General features: G+C 55.0%; 1 pseudogene; it reads left to right on the top strand.

Moving 5' to 3' along the window:
* Nucleotides 1-3,362: 3,362 nt before the first annotated feature.
* Nucleotides 3,363-5,659, top strand: LOC119100462 (beta-hexosaminidase subunit alpha-like; annotated as a pseudogene).
* The last annotated feature ends 256 nt before the right edge of the window (nt 5,660-5,915 follow it).

The raw sequence follows: 5,915 nt of genomic DNA, 5'->3' as shown, positions 1-5,915 counted from the left end.
AACATACGATAGGTATTAGCATAGGTATTAACATACCATAGCAACCATAGGTACTAACCTATAGTTGCTTCAACGCTTTAGAACACATAACAGTGCGGTCAGGCTACAATCAGTTGCCAAAACAAGCGTGAATTTATTAACACCAAACGCCCTCTCCCCCCCCCCCCCCCCTCCCCTCCGCCACACACGTGCGCCTCGCAGTGCGCGGGCCGAGTGTGGAGCATATGGCGTGGCATGCCCGCGGGGCCGGGCGTGCGTGGTCGGGACTGGAGCGCTCTCCGGAAATCCCGGCCGGCCGGGACTGACCCTCGCCGCGGGCAGCCTGTGGCAGCCCACGAGGCCGGCGCCCTAGCACGAGGCGGCCAGTCTGTCAACGCGCCCGGCGCTGGGGTCACCGGGGTCGCGTCTCCGCTCCCGCACTGCGCTGCTCTGCTATCGCTCTCTCCCGGGCACGATTTGCCTGACGAGCGTCATTTTCGCGTGCTGTGCTGCTTTCCTGTACCGCTATGTGGGCGCTGCATCACGGTCTGTGCCTCCGGGGAGTGCAGGTCGACGGGGACAGTGACCCAGACGCGGGGAGCGCTGCAGAGACGTCCACTGCAGGTGCGTCCCCAGACCGTCTCCAACGACGGGATGGCACCTGTGACGCGCGGCCGGTGACAAACCACAGCCCGCGGCGGCGCCAGCTATCTGCCAGCATCGCGGGCTCTGCCTCGGGGGGCCGTGAGAACGTGTGACCGGCCTGTCAGCCGCGCCGCCCGCCACATAAAAGCCACGGCAGCCACGCCTCTCCTCAGTGTGCCCGCCCGGTGACTCGCGACAGGCGGCTCCCTGCCGAGCTTGCACCTAGCTGGCGCCAGCTACGATTTGGCGCGTCATCATGGTCCGACTGCCGGTGATGCTGCTGTCAGGTGAGCCAGACTGCCGCTGATGCTGCTGTCAGGTGAGGCCGACTGCCGCTGATGCTGCTGTCAGGCGGGTCCGACTGTCGCTGATGCTGCTGTCAGGCGAGTCCGACTGCCGCTGATGCTGCTGTCAGGCGAGTCCGACCGCCGCTGATGCTGCTGTCAGGCGAGTCCGACTGCCGCTGATGCTGCTGTCAGGCGAGTCCGACTGCCGCTGATGCTGCTGTCAGGTGAGCCGACTGCCGCTGATGCGCTGTCGGGTGAGGCGACTGCCGCTGATGCTGCTGTCAGGCGAGCCGACTGCCGCTGATGCTGCTGTCAGGCGAGTCCGACTGCCGCTGATGCTGCTGTCAGGCGAGTCCGACTGCCGCTGATGCTGCTGTCAGGTGAGGCCGACTGCCGCTGATGCCGCTGTCGGGTGAGGCCGACTGCCGCTGATGCCGCTGTCGGTGTGAGGCCGACTGCCGCTGATGCCGCTGTCGGGTGAGGCCGACTGCCGCTGATGCCGCTGTCTGGCGAGCCGACTGCCGCTGATGCGCTGTCGGTGAGGCCGACTGCCGCTGATGCCGCTGTCGGGTGAGGCCGACTGCCGCTGATGCCGCTGTGGTGAGGCCGACTGCCGCTGATGCCGCTGTCGGGTGAGGCCGACTGCCGCTGATGCCGCTGTCGGGTGAGGCCGACTGCCGCTGATGCCGCTGTCGGGTGAGGCCGACTGCCGCTGATGCCGCTGTCTGGTGAGGCCGACTGCCGCTGATGCCGCTGTCGGGTGAGGCCGACTGCCGCTGATGCCGCTGTCGGGTGAGGCCGACTGCCGCTGATGCCGCTGTCGGGTGAGGCCGACTGCCGCTGATGCCGCTGGGTGAGGCCGACTGATGCGCTGTCGGGTGAGGCCGACTGCCGCTGATGCCGCTGTCGGGTGAGGCCGACTGCCGCTGATGCCGCTGTCGGGTGAGGCCGACTGCCGCTGATGCCGCTGTCGGGTGAGGCCGACTGCCGCTGATGCTGCTGTCAGGTGAGGCCGACTGCCGCTGATGCCGCTGTCGGGTGAGCTGAACACGGCAGACAGTGACCTGGGGTGATCGTCTTGCCAAAGCCGCCATGTGTTATACACACACATATAGTCATTTTATGAGCATTGTACCGTATTCTAAAAGGGACAAACCACGTATCCCTGTGGGTGCGACGACCTGTTTTGCTTGTTCTATGCGCAGATATTGTTTAATTTGCGTCTTTCAAATACGTACTCACGCGTTTGTTTTGTAATACCAGTGGCAGCATATGCGGTCGTGCACTGCGGTTTATATTTTCATGTCCGTGACGAAATTATTACTAAAAGTTCAGCCTTGGCGTGGCACTCAAGAAAGGCTTCAAGTAGGTGTCCCGGCCTTTGGCCGTTACTGCGGGTGAAAAGACTGCGGTGGATAATTAACCAACCAAAGAGTTGGTTTTGCGGCATTAGTGCTGCAGCACAAACTCCTAACGACAGGGGCGCTCCATTACTCCTACTGCCATTAGGTATACGCAGTGCTAGGCGAGAAAACGTATGCCACAAAAACTTACGCTTGTCATTACTTCTACTGCAGAGACTTGTACGAGACATATTAGTGTCAACGGCAAAGTGTATCCTTAAAAAACTTTTACCACACGTCATATTCTGTTGCAAGGATTTAGGCTTGACATAATGACTGTCTGTTTTTGCATTGTAAGTTTCGTCGTGCAGTACTCGTGTCGTACTTGAGTTTTGCAGTGAAAGGAATGCTGTAAACGTTTTGCAGGAGATGTAATGACGTGCGGAGCTTTTTAAAGTATGAGTTTTGTCGTGCCGCATCCATGTGGTTTAGATGCCGTGCGGAAGTTTTGGTGATGACGTAGCGCTCCTGTCTGTAGGAGTTCTTCCGTAGCACTAATGTGACATCCAACGGAATTAACTTCTGTAATTGTTTCAATGAAGGCACGCTGCCGAAATATCAACTCATCTTTACCTCCACTCTCCTGTTGTTCCGATGAATAAAACGATTTCTACGGTTTTTCTATGTGAATAATGCTCCTCACTAATGCGCTGAGCAACTTACTGAATTACACATTGTGTGGTGTGATTCCCAACGACATCGTTTGCGTATTCGCTCAACTGAACTTCCTTGATTTCAGCGCTAGCTGCCCTTCACATTCCCGGAACGAGAGCTGGCTTTCCAAACGTCGTGCCAACGGCTGGAGACCCGTGGCCGAGACCCTCCCGCCTGGAGTGGTCTCCGACCTTCTTCAGGGTGGACGTCAACCACGTCCACATCAACATCACTGGCGAGTCGTGCCCCGACCTGGAGGAGGCCACCGCACGCTACGAAAAAATTATAGATGAATTCATCATCATCTGGAGGGCGGTGCTGAAGTCTTATAAGCAGCCTGCAGGGAACGGCGGAACGACTGTCTGACGGCCCTCCAGTTCTGGACACGATCGAGATGGAACTCCGATCAGGCTGCAATTCTAGCCAGTATCCGGAGTTTGGTATGGACGAGTCGTATGAGCTAAAGGTCAACACACCGGACGCGCCAGAGAGAGCCGTTATCATCGCTGACACTATCTGGGGTGCTATCGCGGGCTTGAGACCATGTCTCAACTCCTTCTACCTTGATTCCGAGGTATTTGCCCGTATTTGTTCGGAATGCGTACATCCAAGATTACCCACGCTACAAGCACAGAGGCCTGCTTTTGGACACCGGCAGGCATTTCTCAGCGTTGATATCATCAAGCAAACCTAGATTTGATGGCCTTCCACAAATATAACGTATTCCATTGGCACGTTGATTGACGACCCATCTTTCCCATTCTACAGTACGAAGATCCCTTTCATTAGCCTCTTTGGTGCTTACCGAGCGGATAAATTCTACAACCCAGATGATGTTGCCGACATCATCGAATACGCTCGCAAGCGAGGCATCCGAGTCATACCTGAATTTGACACGCCGGGCCACGTGAGGTCATGGGGAGCGGGCATACCGGGACTGCTGACCGAATGCTACACCAACGGCACAAGAAACGGCAAGTACGGCTCCATCAACCCACCGACGATGTGGTATACGCCCTCCTGGCCGAGCTCTTCGATGAAATCACTAAGCGTTTTCCCGACAAGTACCTTCATCTTGGCGGCGACGAGGTCAATTTCGGCTATACGACTGCTGGATGTCCAACCCCGAGGTGCGCAAGTGGATGGCAGAAGCTGAATCTCAACCACGCCCCCAGAGATAGAGGACGTCTACAATCCGCCGGCTCTTAGAACTGGTCGAAGGGCTGCCGTCCCGCCCAGAGTACATAGTCTGGCAGGACGTTGTCGATCACAACGTGACGCTACAGCCAAACACCATCGTCGAGGTCTTGAAGGAGCCCTGGCTGGAGGAGCTGGACACGGTAACCCTCGCCGGCCACCGTGCCATTCTCTCCACCTGCTGGGTACCTAAAAACCGCATCAGCTACGGTATCGACTGGCCCAAGTACTACAGCTGCGAACCGGAAAGCTTCAACGGCACGGATGCGCAGAACCAGCTGGTGATCGGCGGCGAAGCCTGCATGTGGGGCGAGTATGTCGACAACTCGAACGTCATCTCGAGAACGTGGCCCCGTGCAGCCGCCCCAGCCGAGCGTCTCTGGTCTCCCAAAAACGTCACGTCCGTGTCGGAGGCGAAGGCACGGCTCGAGGAGCAAAGGTTCGTACCGCCTTTTGGCCTCTGAATGAGGGCGGCCGACGCACAGCGCCCTGGTCCACTGCATTAAAATTCTAGTTTTGGGCACCGTTCAGTCTATGCATTCACCTTCCAGTCGGTGCAGGCATAGCCACCACCGCAGAGAATAAATGACGCAACGGATGATGTCTGTCTTGCCACCAGCCGCTTAATTCCGTCTTAGAACGTCAATTCTTGAGCCAAATGTTTGTTTTGGAATCGTTAGACCTGTGCAACGTCCTCAGTCACAAACAAGCAATTCGGTCGCGTATTTGTATGAGAGTGTATCTTTTCGTTTCTCAGGTGCCGCCTCGTGTACCGAGGGTTTGGGGTAGAGCCATCCAACGGCCCGGGATTCTGTTAGCTGGTTACGATTGGTGAGTTAAGACGTGGATCTTGTCCAAGAACACCAGGCTTCATCACAGAACGAGATTAAGATTGTGTCTCATTCAAAGCTCTTTTGAACTTCAGCTAATCTCGAGCATCTAATTATTTCTACTTTTGCGCTTCACAAGCCGCCGCGATCCAATGCACCAAAACGCCGTCATGCAAAATGGCATGATTTCACGACGTTCAGAACGAAGTCTGTGTGCCTTGACAACATCCGGATCTGAGTGCACGATTTCGCGACTTTCCGACCAGAGATTGTGCGATAATTACAATCAGCTATTATGCAACGTCAAGGAAGCACAGATGATGTTAACATGGTGTATTACTTTTAAATGCAACATATCCTTGCGGGGTTTGCACTTTCGTTTGACTTAAACTGCCAGCTGTTTTTAGGTTTCATGCTGATGGAAACGGCATTTCTTTACCTTTTTTAGCGCCTAGTTAATGTTGTCACCATCACAGTAATGTTGTCATGTTGTCACAGTTGATGTCTTACCATTGTGATTGTTGATGTCTACCTTGTGATAACAAGGCGTTAAACGTGCTATATTTTCAGGAAAATCGGGGCAGAAAAATCAGCATCGAGGGCGAGCATGCTGAATGCGTGCATACTGAATGGCGGAGTCTATTGCTTGTTATTGTTTATGTTTTGATATAATTATGTTTACTATTGCACAGCAAGCTAGCGTGTGGGATGACGCTAGACACCTCGAGTCATGTTGACTGCAATAAAGGATTCATAACTAACATATCAAGTGTTATTTCGAGAAGATGCCGAGCAACAAGACCTGCTCTTTGCTGTTACGTGATATACGCTACAACCTCCTTGCTTCCAAATTGCATCGCATCCCCTTATTCTTGGGGTGACAGAATAGTCTTGGAAAATGATCATCTCAAACATTTGGC

The sequence above is a fragment of the Pollicipes pollicipes genome, unplaced genomic scaffold (assembly GCF_011947565.3).
Source record: "Pollicipes pollicipes isolate AB1234 unplaced genomic scaffold, Ppol_2.1 Scaffold_2555;HRSCAF=2994_pilon_pilon_pilon, whole genome shotgun sequence".
Lineage (NCBI taxonomy): Eukaryota > Metazoa > Arthropoda > Thecostraca > Pollicipedomorpha > Pollicipedidae > Pollicipes > Pollicipes pollicipes.
This window is presented reverse-complemented; position numbering and strand designations above follow the sequence as displayed.